General features: G+C 36.0%; 1 long non-coding RNA gene and 1 pseudogene across 1 annotated transcript in view; both read left to right on the top strand.

Annotated features, from left to right (window-relative positions):
- Nucleotides 1-21922, top strand: part of LOC131820173 (uncharacterized) — a 59315-nt gene that overhangs the window by 7446 nt on the left and 29947 nt on the right. The window lies entirely within an intron of this gene.
- LOC131820169 (UPF0538 protein C2orf76 homolog) lies at nucleotides 14033-14395 on the top strand (annotated as a pseudogene).

Below are 21922 nucleotides of genomic sequence, written 5' to 3'. Positions count from 1 at the left end.
ATTCATCTAAGTCTTAGCTAATGTTCCAGAAAAATTCTACCTTCCGATTTTTAGGTATTCCATTTTTCTATTGCTACAGTAAGTAGGATCTTTTATCAACGTATTTTTAACAGTTTTATTAAAGTAGAATTATGCCATTGAACATAAAACTTATTCATTATAAGTATACAGTTTGATGATTTTTAATAGGTTTATACTTTGTTCAGTCATGACCCAAAAATTTCTCCCATGCCGATCTGCGGTCCGTTCCTCATGACTGATACACTGTCTCCATGGTTTTGCCTTTTTAAAAAATTTCTTATAAGTGGAATCATATAATATGTAATCTTTTATTCTTGTTTATTTTCATTTTTATATATTAATATCTTCAGTACTTACTATTTTTTTTTTAATTTTTTATTTTTTATAAACATATATTTTTTATATACATATATTTTTATCCCCAGGTCTGTGAATCACCAGGTTTACACACTTCACAGCACTCACCAAATCACATACCCTCCCCAATGTCCATAATCCCACCCCCTTCTCCCCAACCCCCTCCCCCCGGCAACCCTCAGTTTGTTTTGTGAGATTAAGAGTCACTTATGGGATTGGGAGGGAGACAAACCATAAGTACTTACTATTTTTAAGAAAGAGCTCTATTGTTTATTACGTGTTATATATAGTAGGATTCATTTTCAAGGCATTAATCTTTTATCTGTATTAGTTATTTTATTCTCTTTTTTGTTGGCTTTATTTTTTGTTACATTCCTAAGTTTTGAGAAGAACTATATATTTATTTACCATTATTCTGCCTTGCTTAGTAATTAAGCACTGTGGTCTATGGGTATCTCTCAAAACCTTTTAAATAATATTCCATGGTTCATTGTTATCAATTTAATTTCTGAACTTTCTGAAATTGGTTTGGATTTTTATCTTTGGCTCACATTGTTTGAGAGAGAGAATTTTATATTTTCAGGTGGTCAAGAAGTAATTTCCTTCTTTTTAAAAAAATTAATTTCTAGCTTTTCTATTTTTTTTTTTAAATAAGGTCTTGGAATACACTGTTTTGTGAGACTCATAGCAAAGTTGGCTGCAAGTGATCCTTTGATCACTGCGAAAGCCTTCTATATTGTTACTCATTTGTGTTATGTACTTAATTTTTTATGAGCTGCGAGAGATGAATGAAAACTATATTAATATTATTCTACTTTCTGTTATTGTTTCGGTTGGCATTTTTAATGATGACACTCTATTATTTAATACAAATTCATGCTTTATTTTTTATCAATTTCCCTTTTTTACTCATTTTGAAACTTGTTTGATATTAATGTCTAACTAATATAGTTTCCTTATGTGCAAGTGTCTGTGTACTTGTGTTCTCCTAGTATGATTTTGCCTATTTTTTTTTTTTACAATCTTTTTAAATGACTTTGCTGCGAATCTATTTCTTATGGACAGAAAATATTGGATCTTTTTTGAACTCAGTCTTGACCATGTTTTCCCTTTAATAGCTCAGTTTTTCTCATTTTATTTTGACATATATGTGATCTTGGGCTGTCATATTTTGGAAAAATGAGAATTCGTGTTGGCTTTAGACTTGGAAATTGTCAGAAGTGCTTCTATTTAATTCAGCTTGTCATAAACAGCTACAGCAGAGATCACTAATTATAAAACTTATCTCAACTACCAGAAGTTACTCTGAATTTTTATAGGCATGTCAAACAGGGCTTAATCTAAGGTAAAAAGAGGAGAGAGGAAAAGAAAGAAAATTTGCAATGAATTCTCTTGCATTTGAAATGACCCACTATGTACATACTAATGAGTTATCAAAATATTATATATTAACTAAGTTTATAGAATTATCTAAAATGCGTTTAAAAAACCTTGAATGGCATATCCCAGAATACCACTCCTTTCTCAGACTTATACAGGCATGCTATTCCGATAGCCAGCATCTATTTAAAGCATACAATTTGATAAATTTTGACATATGAGATAGACCCAAAACCATGGGCACAGTCAAGTAAATGAATACATCCATTGCCCCTCAAATTTCCTCTTGTCTTTTTGTCAGTTCTTCCTTTCTGTGCCCCCATCCTCACCTGCCAGCATCTGCGGTCAACTACCCATCTGCTTCCTAGTGCTATAAGTTACGTAGCATTTTCTAGAATTTTAAATAAATTAAACAATTCATTAGATACCCATGTCTATTTCCTGTCATGCAGCACATAATTATTTGAGATTCATTTATGTACAAGTTTTCAATGTGTAGGTCTTACATAACTTTTGGAAAACTTAGTCATAAGTATTTGTATTTTGGATGATTTTTAAGTGGGCTTATTTATTTAATTTTGATTCTGATTATTTATTGTTAGTATATAGAAATACATTAGATTTTAGGGGCACCTGGGTGGCTCAGTTGTTAAGCCTTTGCCTTCAGCTCAGGCTGTGATTCTGGGGTCCTGGGATCGAGCCCCACATCGGCGAGAAGCCTGCTTCTCCCTCTCCCGCTCCCCCTGCTTGTATTCCCTCTCTTGCTGTGTCTCTCTCTGTCAAATAAGTAAATAAAATCTTTAAAAAAATAAAAGAAATACATCAGATTTTGTATATTTGTCTTATATCCTGAAACCTTACTAAATTCACTTATTAATCCTATACTTCCTTTTTTAGATTCCATTGAATTTTCTGCATAAACTTAACATGTCATCAGCAAATAAATAGTTTGCTAAATAGTTTGCTCCTTTCTTACCTGGATCCTTTTACTTTCTTTTTTTGCTTGATTGCACAACTAGGAACTCCAGTACAATGTTTTAATTAGAGTAGTGAGGGTGGCCATTCTTGTCTGTTTTGTGATCTCAAGGGGAAAGCATTTCATCTTTCACCGTGAAGTATGGTATAACCTGTTACTTATAGATAACCTTCATTAGGTTGATGAAGTTCCTTTATATTCCTAGTTTGCTAAGAGATTCTATGAGGGATAGATATAGGATGTTCTAAAATGCATTTTTTCTCCATCTATTGAGGTTATAATGAAGTTTTTACATTGGTTTTACATTTTATAGTTTTATATTACATTGATTAATTTTCTAACATGTAAGCCAACTCTACATTAGTTTAATATTTTGTAGGATTAGATTGCTAAAATTAAAAATTGTAGTTATATTCATAAGCTTATTGATCTAGAGTATTTTCCGTGTTTTTGGTAATGTGTTTGGTTTTGATATCAGGTTAACATTGGACTCAAAGAATGAATGAGAAAGTTACCTCTTTTTTTCAACTTTCTGAAGAGTTTGTGAAAAATTGATATTCCCTATCATTTTTGTGTGTGTGCAATGTAGTTACCAGTGAAATCACTTGGACCTGGAGTTCTCTTTGTGGGAAAGCTTTTAATTACAAATGTAATTTCATTATGAGATAGAGGGCTATTCATGCTGTTTATTTCTTCTTAAGTGAGCTTTGTCTTTCAAAGAATTTGCCCATTTCATCTAAGTTTTTAAATGCTTAGACATGGCATTCCCTTATCCTTTTAATTTCTCTTGAACCTATAGTGGTGTTACCTTTCTCATTCTTGATATTGGTAGTTAATCTTTCTCTTTTTTTCCTGATCAGTAGGCCAGAAGTTTATCAATTTTACTTATCTTCTCAAAGGACCAACTATGGTTTTGGTGATTTCTTATAAAGTTTTTTTTTTTTTTTTTAGATTTTATTTATTTATAGAGAGAGTGATGAGGGGGAGAAGGGAGGAAGGGAGGGGAAGAATCTCAAGCAGACTCTGTCCTGAACCCTGAGATTATGATCTGAGTTGAACTCAGAGTCAGATGCTTAACTGACTGGACCACCCAGGTGCCCCTCTTACATAGTTTTTCTACTTTATATTTCATTCATTTCCACTATTACCTGTATTAATTTATTCTCCTTACTTTGGGTATAATTCACTCTTCTTTTATATCTCTCATGTCTCTTCTTAATTGTTTAAACTATTGAATAGAGTTGTAGTAACAGTTTAATGTATTTGTCTGCTAATTCTAACATCTGTGGCAGTGCCTTGTGAATTTTGATTAATTTTCCTCATTATGTATCATGTTTTACTGCCTTTTTGCATGCCTGGTAATATTCAATTAGAGGCCAAACATTGTGAATTTTATTTTGTTTGTTGATAGATATTTTTTATTCTTATAAATATTCTCAGTCTTTATTTAGTGATTCAGTTAACTTACTTGGAAACAATTTAATTCTTCTCTGTCTTTTTGAATGATGTGTTTGGTAAGTCTGGAACAGTACTTAAGCTAGGACTAATTATTCCCTGCTATTGAGGTAAGACCTTCCTGAGGATTCTACATAATAATACCTAATGAATTATGAGTTTTATCCAATCTTGCTTTGAAAAGTGGCACCATTCTTGGCTCCATATGCACAGAAAGCACTGTTCTCTAATCATATTTAGATATTTTTTTCTGGGCTTCAGGTAGTTTCCTTACACAAGTGCTCTATCCACGGTCTGCTGAATAATAGAGAGGGACTTTCTGGGGTTCTCTCTCTGTCTCCAACAGTTTCTTCTTTCATTCTTTGTCCTGTTTGTGCCAGTTGTCTTAATCTCCTGTACTCTCAGTCCCATCTCAACATAGGGCATTTTCTGGCTCCATCTGTGTTCCCCATCCTTGCACAGTGACCTGGACATTTTAGGTATTAAGCTGGGACAGTTGTAGGTGTTATTGCTTTTGTTTCTTTTTTTTTCTCAGGTATTATAGCCCTTCATTTCTTGTTGTCCAGTGATATGAAATCTATTGTTTCATGTATTTTGTCTTTTTGCTTTTTTTCCCTGAAAAGGGAAACTAAATCCAGCCTCTCTTATTCTGTCTTGGGCAGAAGTAGATGTTCTCACCAATTCCTTTACATTGTTTTTCCATCCATATTTTGGATGGTTGGGATTTCATAATTAATTTAAAGAATACCTTATCACATTTCCCAAGTCCTGGAATATTATTGCCTTTAAAAAGGAAGTTTGGCTCATTGTAACAGAAGATTTAAAGATATTCTTTTCCAGTCCTCTTGCTTGTGTGTTGCTAAGAAGTCTCATGCCAATTAGGGTTGATTTTTTTTCTTTCTTTCTGAATAGTCTAAATATTACATTTTAATGTTGAATTCCAGTAATTTTCTTGACCCAGAAATATCTTTCTGTATACTTTTCTCTATAATATGCCCCTCCTACATTAGACATGGTATGTTCTTTCATTTTTTTTCTTTTTAAGATTTTATTTATTTATTTGACAGAGAGATCACAAGTAGGCAGAGAGGCAGGCAGAGAGAGGGGGAAGCTGAGTCTCTACTGAGCAGCTAGCCCAACACGGGGCTTGATCCCAGGACCCTGAGATCATGACCTGGGCCGAAGGCAGAGGCTTAACCCACTGAGTCACCCAGGTGCCCCTGGTATGTTCTTTCAATCGGTAGATTCAAGTTTTCATTTTTTCCAAAGTTTCCTGCTATTGTATCCTTGAATATTTTACTTTCTGTTCCATTTGTTTTATTCTTATCTTCAGGGGCACTCATTAGACTTTTTTGGCTTTTGTATGTATTTTATATTTGTTATATTTAATTCTATTTAACTCTGGTCTTTTAGTTTATTTCCACTTTTTAAATTTAAACTCAATTAGCCAATATACAGCACATCATTAGTTTCAGATGTAGAGTTCAGTAATTCCTCAGTTGCCTGAAACACCTGGTGCTCATCACTGTCTTTTTGAATGATGTGTTTGGTAAGTCTGGAACAGTACTTAAGCTAGGACTAATTATTCCCTGCTATTGAGGTAAGACCTTCCTGAGGATTCTACATAATAATACCTAATGCCCGTCATCCAACTCTGGTCTTCTCAATTTTATTTTCTTCTACTTTACAGTGCTGTCTACCATGTGCTGGGCCTAACTATATCTATTCTCCTTATTGTGGCTTTCAATTTAATTTCATCTTGGTAATTAATTATTTTTCTCTTATGTTTCTTATTTGAGTTCGCAGCATCTCACTTTGAATCTACTTTGATAGATTATTATCTCCTACCTCTTTGAAATCTTTTTTTTTTCCCCCAGAGGGATGATACTTTGTTTAGTTCATGGGGAGATTCAAAGTTTTTCCATCTTTCTAATACTTTTGTTTACTTTTTAGCTATTTACTTTTATTTTCTTATACAATATATGCACTGTTTCTTTGTCTTTGTTTCAGACATCATTGATCTTTAAACCAGGGCCATTTTTTTTTCCATGCCTGATATTTAAAGAAAAGCAATGTAAGGGAAGGGTTAAGGTACCCAACTTTTGCATCCACATAGACGGGACTGGAGGAGATTATGCTGAGTGAAATAAGTCAAACAGAGAAAGTCAATTATCATATGGTTTCACTTATTTGTGGAACATAAGGAATATCATAGAGGACATTAGGAGAAGGGAAAAATGAAGGGGGAGCAATCGGAGTGGAAGATGAACCATGAGAGACTACAGACTCTGAAAACAAACTGAGGGTTATGGAAGGAAGTGGAATGAGAAGACAGGTGAGCCCGGTGGTGGGTATTAAAGAGGATACGGGTTGTGTGGAGCACTGGGTGATATATGCAAACAATGACTCATGGAGCACTACATCAAAAACTAATGATGTCCTGTATGGTAAATAATAACACAATAAAAAAAAGGTAACAAGCTGGAGCAGAAAGCAAGGCTAATTATTAGTTGTGTTGCTGATAGGGTCTCTCAGTTATATATCTGCTCTGACTGACCAGATTATGACCTGGTTAATGGTGAAACTATGCATCTCATCAGCCCTTAATATTTTAGACAGTCTGGCATGGGCTTCTCTATAGGTTGCAGGACTGATGGCCACTTACTCCTCTTCTATGCTGCCTCACTCACAGTGATTTCTCTGACAGCTGGTAAGTCTGAATGAGTCCTCCTTGTGCCTTGTTTCTTCTCCGGCATGGCTCAGGGAGCTTCCAGGTGCTTAAACTCCTAGATCTTGCTACTTCAAGTGGTGAATCATTGGTTTGTTACATCATTTTTGCCACCCACTTTGGGAGCATTTGGGGCACTACCAAAGTTGTACAGAGACATTTCTGCTCTCAGCATTTTTCCTGGATTTGGTTGAAATTGTACTGTATTTGAACATTATTTACCACAGATTGTGACCCTGGAGGTATAGCTTTTTCTAGTTGTATCAGAGATGAAGCGGGTTTTTTGGTTTTCATGTATTTTTTTGCTTCTCATTTTATTTCTTTTACTAGTTTTGGTTTCAGAAAGGACATTGTAAAAGGACAAAGACCACAAAATAGAACCTTTATTACTCCACTTTAGTTAGCTTTAAGATGTTGACATCATCTTTCTCTCTTCCTGTCTGTGTCAGTGTATGTTTAAGGAGAAATATAAAAGCAAAGAGAAGGGGGAAAACTTCACCATGAAGAACTTTGCAAGAATCTCTGTTCTACAGAGCAGGCCTCAGACTACCTAGTAGGGACCTTCTCTGCATGGATCCCATTTGTGCTCTGCAAAGATCACAGAACACTGTGTTTTATTAAACAGCTTGTCTCTAAGCCATCTGAAATGAAAAGGACTACAAGCTCCCAGGAAAGGCACACACACAAAGTTACAACTGACTCCTCAGTTTTCAGGAACCGTCCTTTTTGCACGTATAATACACTAGTGTCTGTTGTCCATTTAGTGTAGGTCATTTCTGGCACTCATTCCTCAAGTCTCAATCCCGTTGGCATGCATCTGGTGCACGTTTGCTTTCCAGCAGTCCCCCTGAACACCAGCAATCTTTACACAGCGTATGAAGAAACTGAAGTTGAGAGAGGTTAAATGACATACTCAAAGACATCAATCAGACATTTCAGAGCTAAGATTAAAACCCATCTTTTTAGACCCCAGTTGCTCTTATTTTATTTTAAAAATCATCACCTCTAGAAACTGTCCTACGAGGATTTTATTATTTCTGTGGGAACCGAATCAGAGAATATAAGTCACTTGCCTCAGGCCATGTGGATAATGCTAGAGCTGAGCTGGGGCTCAGATCTTCTGCCCTAAATCCAGGGTGCTTTCCACTGCAAAAGGCTGCATTCTGATCATGCTGATAAATCAGTGTTTTCTTCCTCTCTCAATCCAATAGCTCGAATTACACTTCCCTGGTTATATCACTGTATTTTTAAGTCATGTATATGCTATATGCTTTCCTCCGATAGTTTCTTGAATTAGTCAAGATGGAGTAGTTTAGATTTTTTTTTTTTTTCCTCAATTATGTCTGCAGGCTCTGGAACATTGTGCCTGCTGCTAGCGAATATTTAAAACTCTTCAGTCCCTTTTGCTCATACTAAGGGAGTTTTAGACTTTGAGTGAAGCCAATGGGGAAAATCTGTGCTTATTTATAAATGCTTTATTGATACTGCTCTAAAAAATCATCAAGGAATGGCAATTTCCCACCATAACCAGGATATGGTAATTATCTAGCTGTGAGATGCTGAGTTAGAGGGTCTCCAAGTTAATAGTCTTGTGTTGTAAAGACTGCAGTACTGACTTTAATTTTCTAATCTTGATTCAATTTTCACCCTACCTTGAGAAGGACAGTACTATTGAGATGGTAACATTTCCATGAATTATCAGAAGTACTGTGTTATGTCTGATAGGTAGGGAAATTATTCCTTGAGATCTCTCAAAGGTATCTTTGAAAGATGTCCACCTGCATTTGGAGATATTAATAAAGGATCATAATATTTTGTGAAAGTCAGCTGATCTGAGGTCAGTACATGGGACAGGTCTCACTGTAACTCAGGTTCTGAAGGATGTAGGCTGAGGGGTTTGAACAACTATCTTAAACCAAATTCTACCACATTTGGTTAGATAAATCTTGAATCATTCCTACCCAAAGCATCGTTATTTTTACATTCAAATTAATTTCAACCTTAAAAGAAGTATTATTGGTTTTTACTTTCACTTACAGTTATCGGATTACAATGCCATTTGAAAAGGTTATTATCTTTTTGCTTTTAAAAAGGAGCATAGATGTGGATAGTAACTAGTGAGTTTAAAAGCTGTAACATCTGAATTGTGAATCAGTTTGGCTAAATGTGCTCTTTCTATTCTTGTCTAAACAAGACTCATTTCCAAGAGGGTCTAACACTAGTGGCAATGCCAAAACACTAAGATTCATATCAGGTTTTGTGTTTTTGTTTTGTCAAAACATCATTGCCTGATTTAAATGTATTTCTGGCCTTTCTAGTGTTCTGGATTTTATCATGCAGGCTTTCCAGTAATTTCTAGTCTAGTAATGTTTAAAGAGCTTTAGCTATTTCTCCAAAACTGAGCACATATAAATGATAGTCAGTTGCCTGTGAATGGTATTTGACTGCCACAATGCCTGATATATGACTGTACCAGATTTTTTTCATTTTGGTTTTCATATTGGACAACCCATGGAATTGGAATTGTTTGCCATGTCACAATCCCTTTTTGAAAAAAATAACCCCAAGGAGTTGCTTCTTAAGAAATTATTAGGCTTTGGGACAAAGATTCTGTTATCTTGGCTATAACACATTTATTGGAGTATCTGTGCCTTAATCAAAATAAACATCTGAGTGATTCCTAGCCTGAGGTCTGCAAATGGATTTCAGGGACATTTGTGCAAATTTTTTTGAGAGCGTCTATAGTTTTATTGAATTTTTGAAGGCAGTATTTCTTAAAATGTAGCTAATGTACAACTCAGAATCCTTGTCACACTATAGAGTACTCAGCAGGCTTTTGGCAATTTCAGAAAAAAAATTCATATGAATACATTATACATTTGGAATATAAGATTGCTCATATTTTGTAGAGAAATACACTATTCTTTATTTTAATCATTATGTCCTTCAACACAGTGGATGATTTAGGACTGCATTCATCAGTCTTTTTAAATATTCAATAATCAAGGAGAACTTTAAAATGGCTAACCTACTTTTACATCATTTGTATGCTATTGTTATGCCTGCTGAATTTACCTTTTTGCTATTACATTATATGAATTGCCTTATATAAGCGATTCACAAAAGATAAATCTGTATCTCAAAATGACAGTAATTTAAATACTATAAAGAATATTCCAAATGTACATAGTGAACAAGGCTCGGCTGCCAAGAAAGAGTGTGAGGGTTTGTGAACTTGAATAATAGAATATAAAGTGTGATAACTTTCTTAAGGATTAGTATAAGAAAAAAGAGTACAGTGAGAGATTGTCTGAAACCATTTGGCCTAGACCTTTATCACAAAATTTTGAAAGACACGGCATGAACCCTGAGAGGTTTTCATGTCATTTTCAAACAAAGCATGGTGACCTCTCCAGTAAAATCAAATTTTTCCAAAATAAGCATAACATTTTGCTTCCAGTATGAAATTGATATATTTTGATATTAAAGACAGAGATGAAACCAGAACAAAACAATAGATCATAAATGAAGTTATACTCCACATACCGTGAAAAAGATATATGTTTTTTGTATGGCCAAGAAACCTAAAACAAGTTGCAAATTTAAGTGAGGTGATTTTCCCAACACAGCAGACTGAAGCCACATCCCATTATATGGGATTATCAGATAACTCCAGGTTTTTGAAAAGTAAACTGGAAAAAATACTTCTGCATACCATCCTTAGAACTTGAAATGTAAATTTGTTTTCATTCACCTCAAGAATCCAACAGAGGTAGAAAAAAGTCACCCTTAAGAAATCAACCCCCCCCAGCACCTATATTAAAGAGACTGTCTTTTCCACTGTATATTTTGTCCTACTTTGTCCAAGATTATTTGATCATAGTGTTGAGGATCCATATCTGGGCTCTCTACTCTGTTTCACTGGTCTATGTGTCTGTTTTTGTGCCAGTACCGTGGTGTCTTGGTGATCACAGCTTTGTAGTAAAGCTTGAAATCAGGTAACGTGATGCCCCCAGTTTTGTTTTTCTTTTTCAACATTTCCTTAGCAATTCGGGGTCTCTTCTGATTCCATACAAATTTTAGGATTGTTTGCTCCATCCAGCTTTTTGAAAAATGCTGGTGGAATTTTGATCGGAATGGCATTGAAAGAAAAGAGTGCTCTAGGCAGTATAGACATCTTAACAACGTTTATTCTTCTGATCCAAGAGCATGGAATGGTCTTCTATCTTTTTGTATCTTCTTCAATTTCTTTCATGAGTGTTCTGTAGTTCCTCAAGTAAAGATCCTTTACCTCTTTAGTTAGGTTTTTCCCAGGTATCGTATGGTTCTTGGTGCTATAGTAAATGAAATCAATTCTCTAATTTTCCTTTCTGTATTTTCATTGTTAGTGTATAAAAAACAACTGATTTATGTATATTGATTTTGTATCCTGCCACATTTCTGAATTGCTGAATGAGTTCTAGTAGTTTGTGGATGGAGTCTTTTGGTTTTTCCATATAAAGTATGGTGGGGTGCATAAACAATGAAAAGAAATTTTAAAAATAAATAAATGAATAAAATCCCCCCCTCCAGCCCATGGAAGGCTCAGTTATAAGTATTACACATGCTGCAAGTATATGAAATTGAGAAATAATTAATATAAAACTTCTCTGAGGGGCACCTGGGTGGCTCAGTGGGTTAAGCCGCTGCCTTCTGCTCAGGTCATGATCTTGGGGTCCCGGGAACGAGTCCTGCATCAGGCGTTCTGCTCAGCAGGGAGCCTGCTTCCTCCTCTCTCTCTCTATGCCTCTCTGCCTACTTTTGATCTCTGTCTGTCAAATAAATAAATAAAAAAATTAAAAAAAAAACTTCTCTGAAAAACTTTCTTCATTTGGCCAGGATGGAGTAACTAGGATGAGATTTACTCACCCTAGATGAAACTTCTGAAAACAGACACAGTATAAGAATCAAAGGTTTTCATAACATTGGGTATTAGGCAGTTAAGAATGTTGATTTTTTTGGAAATATTTTATTTATTTATTTGACAGAGATCACAAGTAGGCAGAGAGGCAGGCAGAGAGAGAGGAGAAAGCAGGCTCCCTGCGGAGCAGAGAGCCCGATGTGGGGCTTGATCCCAGGACTCTGGAATCATGACCTGAGCCGAAGGCAGAGGCTTTAACCCACTGAGCCACCCAGGTGCCCCAAGAATGTTAATCTTTAGATATGAGAAAGACATTAAGTGAGCCTTGTGATTGCCCCAGCTTATTGCCTGGACAAGGCTCAGTGAGGGGAGCCTCCTCCTCCCTTAGTTAAGGAGACAGATGTGGAATTGTGGAGAGGTTAAGACAGCTAGAGTTTGCAGGACAGAATAACATAGAGAAGAAAACTGCACAGAGAGAAAACTTCAGAAATCACCAGAGACTTTCTTTCAGATATGCAGTACAGTACTGATCAGTACATGCCTGTGAGAAAATTACCCAAAATGTGTGGAAGAAATACTTCAAATAAGTAGAGGGAAGAGTTATCTAGAGCTCATATGTGACAGGGAATAGTGTTTATGGCCAAGAATCAGAGTTAAAAACTTAGTAACTAATGGGGTATCAGTTGTGGGAAAATTTAACTCTAGATTAAATATTGCTTTGTTCCCATGTAACAAAGTTCAAAAGTTACACCCAAAAGGATGAAATAGTTTTTTTTTTTTTAAAGATTTTATGTATTTATTTGACAGAGAGAAATCACAAGTAGATGGAGAGGCAGGCAGAAAGAGAGAGGGAAGCAGGCTCCCTGCTGAGGAGAGAGCCTGATGCGGGACTCGATCCCAGGACCCTGAGATCATGACCTGAACCAAAGGCAGCAGCTTAACCCACTGAGCCACCCAGGCGCCCCATGGGATGAAATAGTTTTTAAATAACTATGTTCCAGAGCAATGCTCAAAACTATTTATAGGAATACAAATGTATATAGCACCCAACAAGATAGAAAACACAATATCTTGCTTCTAAGTGAAATTACCAGCCATCCAAAGAAATAGTAAAATTCAGTCCTTAATGAGAAGAAAAATCAATCAATGAAAACAAACGCAGAAATGACACAATTGGTAAACTTAGTAAAAAGGACAGTAAAAGATTAATCATGACTATATTTTATATGTTCTAAAAGCTGGAGGGAAGACTGAGCAAATAAGTCTTCAGAAGATAAAAATAATGAACTCTGAGGTCAAAAATACACTGAATAAGATAACCAGAAGATTAGATAATAAATCACAAAATTCATGTTAATAAACTTGACATAGCTACAGAAAATATCCATAATGAAACACAGAGAAAAAAATATTTAAAAGTGAAAAAGCATCAGTGAACCATGAGACAGATTTAAGCAGCTTAGTATACATTAATTTTTTTTAAAGATCTTATTTATTTATTTGACAGAGATCACAAGCAGGCAGAGAAGCAGCAGAGAGAGAGAGAGAGAGAAGCAGGCTTCCCGCTGAGTAGAGAGCCCGATGCGGGGCTCCAGGATCCCAGGACTCTAAGATCATGACCTGAGCTGAAGGCAGAGGCTTTAACCCACTGAGCCACCCAGGCACCCCTAGTATACATTAATTAGAGTCCCCTAAGAACAGGGTGGAGACGGGAGACTGAAAAAAAAATTTGAAGAAAAAGTAGCTAAAACATATCCAAATTTGGTGAAAATTACAAACATGTAGACCCAAAAGTTAAAAGAATCTTAAGTACAAGAAACATGAAGAAAATTATACCAGGTCACATGATAATCACATTGCTTAAACCAGTGATAAAATTCAGAATCACTTAGAAAATATATACCTATGTTCAGAAGAACAAAGGTATAGATTTCTCACTACTAACAATAGAAGAAAAAAATAAAAGTGCAATATCTTTAAAGCACCGAAAGAAAAAAAAATCTATCAGCCTGCAATTACATATCCATCAAAGCTATTCTTCAGAAAAGAATATTGGGATACCAATTTTGACTATTCACGGACTTCATTTGCTGAGTGTCAAAGTAAAACCAAATGGGCAAACTATATTAACAGAGTTTTTCTTGTGCACGTATTGAGAGATTCCGTAGGGAACTTTCTCGTGAATGAAAGTTTGTATCAAAAGGAATTTCTTCACATGACTTCTGGAGAAGGGAGCGTTTGTCTCATTCATTCATTTGAACATTGCAGTTTCAAACCTGTAGTATATCATGGAATTAATTTGGACCAAGCTATAAGGGAACTTATAATATTTCTAAAACAAGATGTCTCTTTAAGGACCAGCCGGCACCACCATTCAGAATTTATAAATGTGATAAACTGAAGATAACTCATCAAGCACATAAATCAAAGGCAAATTAACTTGTGTTTGAAAAATGACAGAACCCTGTTAAAAGAAGGCAGCACTCTCAAAACTGTGAGAATCCCCACTGAAACTGAAATTGCATTCTTCTGTGAAGAGGATTCTGAGAACTGCAAGGCTAATCCCATTTCATCCTAGTGAAAACTTCATGTGCGCTTCCTTTTCTGTATCCCTGTATTAAACTCTTTATTCCAGCAGTGAGGTTTTTGAAATTAACAAACTTAAGGCAATGTTAAAAACTTGTTTTATAATATTACTTTTTTCATGCATCTATAAGTTGCAATAATTCTTCACAAAGACACCTGCCGTGTAAGACATGTTAGGAGAAGTCCTTCAAGAAGACGTAGATTATATTAGCTGGAAACCTGGATCTTCAAACAGAAAGAGAAAACAACAGAAACAGTAAATACATGGGTAAATATAGGGACTTTTCTTTTTCACTTTAAACACTTTTCTTTAAAAGGTGTTTAACTCTTAAAAAGTAAGAATGCATTATAACATACATAAATAAAATGTATGAAAAGAAAAGGTAGAAAGTTGTAAACTCAAACTTTTGTAAAAAAAATTCTGTAATTTTCTTATATTATAAAAGAAATGATAAAATATCACCTCGAAGCAAATTGTGATAATTTTTTGATAAAATTTAAAAATTTTTTAGATTTGGGGCGCCTGGGTGGCTCAGTCGGTTAAGCCGCTGCCTTCGGCTCAGGTCATGATCCCAGTGTCCTGGGATCGAGTCCCACATCGGGCTCTCTGCTCAGCCTGAGGCCTGCTTCTTCCCCCCCCTCTCTCTCTGCCTTCCTCTCTGCCTACCTGTAATCTCTGTGTCTGTCAAATAAATAAATAAATAAAATTTTTTTTAGATTTTTAAAATTTGTTATTGGAAAAGAAAAACAATTCTTTAAATTAATGATCTTAATTTTCATCTATTAAGAAGCTAGGTAGGGATGCCTGGGTGGCTCAGTTGGTTAAGCAACTGCCTTTGGCTTGGGTCATGATCCTGGGGTTCTGGGATCGAACTCCACATGGGCCCCCTGCTTGGTGGGGAGCCTGCTTCTCCCTCTCCCTTTGCTGTTCTGCGTGTTGTACCCTCTCGCTCTGTCAAATAAGTAAATAAAATCTTTTTAAAAAAGAAGCTAGGTAAAGAAAAGCAAATGAAAAGTAACTTAAGCAAAAGAAAGAAAATAATAAAGATCAAAGAAGAAGTGAATAATAATGAAAACATAAACCAAATAGAAAAAATCATTGAAAGTAAATGTTGATTATTTGAGAAGATCATTGATAAACCTCTAGTCAGAGTAATCAGGAAGCAGAGAAGATGCAAATCATTAATATGAGTATTGAGTTAAGTGGCATAACTATAGATTCTACAGCTATTAAAGATATTAAGAGAATACATAAAAAACCTAAAGACAATGAATATGACAAGTTAAGTGAACAAATTTCCTGAAAATACAAACTTTCACTGCTCACAACACACACACACACACACACACACACACACACACACCAGATAACCAGAATAACCCTATATCTATCGAATAAATTAAATTTTGGTTAAAACCTTTAGTTAACCTTTCCATAGACATCCAGTTTCCAGTCTGACATGTAATGAGTGTGGAACTTATCATTCGGATCCTCACAATGAGAAAAAGCCACACAAATGGAAAATTAAAAATGTTTCTTGGACCTCTTAGCAAGGGGAAGTCTTAGGGCAAACTGCCACCCCCAAATCTGGAGAGATGGACACACCCAGAGAGATAAAGAAATCAAAATCTGCTTTCCTGGAAAAGAAACCACTGGAGACTTCAACTCTGTAGGAACACTTGCATGGTAATTTGAATGGGTTGCTGAAGACTGTGTGGACTTGAGGAAGAGGGAGAAATTCTTGGGGCCAAAGCATTAGGGCTGCGTTTAAAGTTAGTTATTTGGGAAATGCAAATTAGAACCACAATGGGATACCATGATATAATTATTAGGCTGGCTAAAATGAAAAGATTGTTCATATCAAGTGTCAACAAGTATGTGGATGAATTGGAATCATCATACATGGTTAGCAAGAATGTAAAATTGTATAACCACTTTGGAAAAAGTTTAGAAAATTTTAAAAATGTAAATATATACCTTTCATATTACCCCAGCCCTTCATTCCTAATATTTTTCTACAAAAAATGAAAGCATATGTCTATACAGAGTCTTGTACAAGAATGTCCATAGCAGCTTTATTTGTAATAGCTCCAAACTGAAAAATGTCAAGTGCCCACAGCAGGTGAATTGACAGATTGTAGAACATTCATACAGTGTTATACTACTCAGAAATCACAAGAAAGCAAGTATTGATTTTTAAAAAAAATTTATTTATTTATTTGACAGAAATCACAAGTAGGCAAAGAGGCAGGCAGAGAGAGAGAGAGAGAGAGAGAGAGAGAGAGAAAGAAGCAGGCTCCCCACTGAGCAGAGAGCCTGATGTGGGGCTCGATCCCAGAACCCTGAGATCATGACCAGAGCCGAAGGCAGAGGCTTTAGCCCACTGAGCCATCCAGGTCCCCTGCAAGTATTGATTTAAAACAATTTTTTAAAAAGACCCAGTTTGATTGAATCTTCTGCAATTATAGCTCAGTGAAAGAAACAAATCAACAAAGACTACATAATTTATGATTCCATTCATATAAGCATCTAGAAAATGCAAACTTATCTATTGTGGTGGAAAGCAGCTTAGTGGTTACATTGGGTAGAGGGGATGGAATGGAGTGTGGGTCAGGAGAAATGGATTGCAAATGGCACCATAAACTCTTTTAGGTGATGAATATGTTAATGATTTTGATTACAATAATAATTTTGTGAGTACATAAATAAATCAAAATTTATCAAATTGTTTACTTTATTCATGTGGCTTTTATTTTTATGCCAGTTGTATTTAATACAATTCTTAAAAGATTATTGATCTAGGACTAGTGAAGGTTTTGTAGCTTTTGCTATAGAAGTGCAGAACTTTATAGAACCGACTTTTCTACAATTCAGAATACTTGGGACTGTCCAGGAAAAAAATAGCCCTAGAAGAACATGTCACAGTAACAAAACAATGATAAACACTCTGTGTGTTGTATGGAAGTGCTGAATCACTATATCATGTACCTGAAACTAGTATTACATGTATGTTAACTAACTGGAATTTAAATTAAAAAAAGAGTGAATGTATTAAGTAGTAAATTAGATATAATTAAACAGAATTAACAAGACAAAATTGGCACTGAAGCAAGCCATATAGAGAACAGAACAAAGTGACTGAAAGTATTAAAGAATGACTGAGAGACATGGAAAACATAAGAGATGGGGCACCTGGGTGGCTCAGTCAGTTGAGCAGATGACTCTTGATTTTGGTTCAGGTCATGATTGCAGGGTCCTGGGTTGGAACCCCACATGATGCGCCATACTTAGCAGGGAGTCTGCTTGAGATCCTTTCCCTCTGCCCCCCAATTTGCTCATGCATGCACATACGTGCTCTCTTTTTCAAATGAATAAATAAATCTTTTTAAGTAAATGAATAAATACAAGAGAGATAATATGGAAAGAAGTAATGGGTAAGAACTTTACAGAAATCAACAATTCATTAGATGAATGAAGATAAATAGAAACCTGGAGACATAGTGAACTCACAGTACCTCGAAGAACAAGATATACCTTTTAAAAAGCCACCAGAGGGGCACCTGGCTGGCTGAGTGGGTTAAAGCCTCTGCCTTCAGCTCAGGTCATGATCTCAGGATCCTGGGATCAAGCCCTGCATTGGGCTCTCTGCTCGGCAGGCAGCCTGCTTCCTCCTCTCTCTCTCTCTGCCTGCCTCTCTGCCTACTTGTGATCTGTCTGTCAAATAAATAAACAAAATCTTTAAAAAAATAAATAAAAAGCCACCAGAAAAGAAAGATCATCCGGAAGAAGTACCAATTAGATTGACACCCGAGTTCTTCTTCTTTTTTTTTTTTTAATTAACATATAATGTATTATTTGTTTCAGGATACAGGTCTGTGATTCATCAGTTTTATACAATTCATGGTACTCACCATAGCACATACCCTCCCCAACGTCCATCACCCAGCTACCCCATCCCTCTCACCCCCATCCCCTCCAGCGGTCCTCAGTTTCTTTCCTGAGATTAAGAGTCTCTTATGGTTTGTCTCCCTCTCTGGTTTCATCTTGTTTCATTTTTCCCTCCTTTCCCCTATGATCCTCTGTTTTGCTTCTCAAATTCCTCCTTTCAGTGAGATCATATGATAATTATCTTTCTCTGACTGACTTATTTCATTTAGCATAATATCCTCTAGTTCCATCCACATCATTGCAAATGGTTTGATTTTCTGATGGCTGCATAGTATTCCTGTGTGTGTGTACACATTATGTGTATATATAGGTATATATGTACATATATGTACACACATATGTGTACATATATGTACATATATGTGTACACACACATACACACACACATCACATCTTTATCCATTCATCTTTTGATGAACATCTAAGCTCTTTCCACAGTTTGGCTGTTGTGGACATTGTTGCTTTAAACATTGGGGTACATGTGCCCCTTCGGATCACTACATTTGTATCTTTAGGGTAAATACCCAGTAGTGCGATTACTGGTCATAGGGTAGCTCTATTTTCAACTTTTTGAGGAACCTCCATACTGTTTTTCAGAGTGGCTGCACCAGCTTGCATTCCTACCAGAAGTGTAGGAGGTTCCCCTTTCTCCACATCCTCACTAACATCTGCCGTTTCCTGACTGGTTAATTTTAGCTATCCTGGTTAATTTTAGCTACGACTGGTGTGAGGTGGTATCTCATTGGGGTTTTCATTTGTATTTTCCTGATGCCGAGTAATGTGGAGCACTTTTTCATATTTGACACCAGGGTTTAAAAAAAAAAAAATCATCGCATAATGGAACTAGGCAGAATTAGACATATTTAGGGCATAATAGGGGAGTTTATTGAAAATGCTGAGCAAAAAATAACTATCAACTGAGGATTCTATATATGTCTGTACTATGTTCAAGAATAATAGTAAAAAAAAAAAGAGAGAGACAAAGCTGAGAGCTTACTAATCACAGATTAATCCCCCCTGGAAAATCCATTAAAATTTATTTCAGGGGGCGCCTGGGTGGCTTAGTGGGCTAAAGCCTCTGCTTTCAGCTCAGGTCATGATCCCAGGGTCCTGGGATCAAGCCCCACATCAGGCTCTCTGCTCAGCAGGGAGCCTGCTTCCCCCTCTCTCTCTGCCTGCCTCTCTGCCTACTTGTGATCTCTCTCTCTGCCAAATAAATAAATGAAATCTTTTTTTTATTTAAAAAAAAGTTTATTTCAGGATGAAGAGAATTGAATCAAGAAAGGAATGCAAAAGTATCTGAGTAAAGAAATTAGCCAATAGAGAGTTAAAACTAAATTAACACCGACTGTGGAAAACAATCTTTAATACTGATTAATTTGAGAATTAAAAAAAATAAGGTAGAAATAAAATGTAGATGAAAATATCACATGGACTTTGTGGAGCAGCAAAGCAAGACTTCCAATGTCAGAAAAATCTGTTTATTTAGTTTTCCTAATTTAAACCTATAAAAAAAGAAAAAATATGACTGTTTCAGTGGGTATAATAAGACATTGCATAACAGTCTATGAGCCATTTGTGTGAAAAACAATGACAACCTGGGCATAGAGGGTGAGATCCTCAATTTGGTAAGGATAATCTGTATAAAACCAACAGGAAATATCACTTAAAATGATTAATATTGGGGATGCCTGGGTGGCTCAGTCAGTTAAATGTCTGCCTTCAGCTCAGGTCATGATCCCAGGGTCCTGGGATCAAGTCCCATGTTGGGCTCCCTTGCTCAGCAGGGAGCCTGCTTCTCCCTCTGCCTGCTACTACCCCTGCTTGTGGGCGCTCACACACTCACTCTCTTTCTCTCTGACAAACAAATAAATAAAACCTTTAAAATGATGGATTTTATGCTCTCATTAAAGTCAGCAACAAAACAAGAATCCTTCTTGTTATTACTCCTGATACTGACTCCAGCCATTGAAATAAGATATGAAAATGGTTACAATTTATAGTTAAAAACAATGAAACAAAATTGTCATTATTTGCAGACTCTAATGCCTACATAGAAACTCCAAGATAATTGGCACATCATTAGAGTGAAGAGAATACAGCAAAGTTTCTTTCTTTAACAAAGATTTATTTAGTTATTTTAGAGAGAGAGAGAGAGGTATGCATGGGCTGCTGTTGGGGGTGGGGAAGGGGATGCTCAGAGGAAGAGGGAGAAAGAGAGTCTCAAGCAGACTCTGAGCTGATTGTGGAGCCTGATTTGGGGCTTGATCTCATGACCCTAAGACCAAGACCTGACTCAGAGTTGGGCGCTTTATCGACTCTCCCACCCAGGTACTACTTCCTTTTTTTTTTTTTTTTAAATGAGGTGATCTCTGCACCCAATGTGGGGCTCAAACTCACAGTCCAAAGCTCAAGATTTGCATGCTTTACCAACTGAGACACTCTGTATTATAAAATAATCCTGTATTCTGATAGCCCAGAAAAATTAAAAATAATTTTAAAAGGTTGATGTCTACCATGACAATAAAACTATACTGTACTTCGGAAAAACTTAAAAAAGAGATGGACAGAATAGAGTAGAGGGCTTGGAACCAGCTCAGATATTTACTGAAACTTGATATAGGGAAGATGGCATCTGGAGAGTGATATCTGTGTGTTTAAATTACATGTGAGGGCAGAGGTTATCCAGGAGGAAGCAAAGTGAAATGGGTCAGTGTTTCTAGTGTACAGTAACAAGTGAGGGAACTGGCTAAGTAGAAGATGGCATATGTCCTGCTAGACTTGATTTGGTTCAGAGAAGCACAGGGGGCGGGGCTACACAAAGAACTCCACAGACAAGCTCTGTTTGCAGCAAATAGTCCAATATTTTACCTTTATCTGCAGTGTTAATGTTGATGTCAACCCCGTGCCTCTTCAAGCTGGGAAACGTTTGTCATATTTTTCTTGCATTATTCTGTATGTTTAAAATATAAAAACAAAACGAACTCAACCTTAATGACCATTATTACATTTGAATAGGAAGCCAAATGGAAGTATTGGCAAAATTCCCTCACATTGGCCCCATTGTGGAGCAGCAGTAACTAATATGTTTGCACACTAGCATATCCTTTAGTTTAGGGTTGATTGAATCCCACAGGTCTCAGATTATAAATTAGATACGGATATATAGAGGGTGCTTGTGTAGGAAGTATCAATGATTTTGGTTGTTCTCTTCTCTATGAAAATGCTCCAGGGGGAGAGTTTTTTGGTTGGGATGAAGAAATATTAGATGAGTCATAATTAAGACTAAAGAAAATAACTATATTTGAAGTGAGATTGGATTTATGATATGAATAAGGGGGTGTAGCCAAATGTGTATTTATATACACCTTTTTCATTTGAAGAATAATTGGTGTCTCTACTGTATCTCTTATTCTTGGCTCACTATTGATGATGCTATGATTTGATATACTGCCAGCCGCTGTGCCTGACTTCTTGTCATCTTATGCAATGTCAAATCCAGACATCAAGGAACCTCGAGCTTATGCAATTTGGCAACGCTCTTGAAGAAAAATAATATGAAATTACAAA

The sequence above is a fragment of the Mustela lutreola genome, chromosome 1 (assembly GCF_030435805.1).
Source record: "Mustela lutreola isolate mMusLut2 chromosome 1, mMusLut2.pri, whole genome shotgun sequence".
NCBI lineage: Eukaryota > Metazoa > Chordata > Mammalia > Carnivora > Mustelidae > Mustela > Mustela lutreola.
This window is presented reverse-complemented; position numbering and strand designations above follow the sequence as displayed.